The sequence below is a fragment of the Nematolebias whitei genome, chromosome 11 (assembly GCF_014905685.2).
Source record: "Nematolebias whitei isolate Nwh7 chromosome 11, NemWhi1, whole genome shotgun sequence".
In the NCBI taxonomy this organism is placed as follows: Eukaryota; Metazoa; Chordata; class Actinopteri; order Cyprinodontiformes; family Rivulidae; genus Nematolebias; species Nematolebias whitei.
The window spans coordinates 8,860,368-8,860,722 of record NC_056508.1 but is presented as its reverse complement, the minus strand read 5'-3'; positions in this window follow the sequence as shown (position 1 = coordinate 8,860,722).

The window sequence follows — 355 nt, the reverse complement described above, 5'->3', positions numbered from 1 at the left end:
CAAGAGGGACCAAGACCAAACATAAAACTTCAAATATCCTGATGCATGCTCAATAATCCAGGTAGAAAAATCTAAAAAAGTTAAATCTGGTCCTCGGACATTCAAAAAAAACCAAAACAACAAAAAAAAAATGTAGAAACGTTTCGTCTCTCATCCGAGAGACTTCCTCAGTCTGAGGTGCTGTATTCAGCTCAGTCTCTTAAATAGCAACTTCTCAGGGTGGATCAACCAGTTTTGCTGCTGACAACCAAAACCAGCTGATCACATGCTCAAGAAGGACCATAAGCCTAACAATGGATCATTAGCACACTGATGGCTGTTTACTATTCACAGAGGGCTGAGTGATACTAGCAAT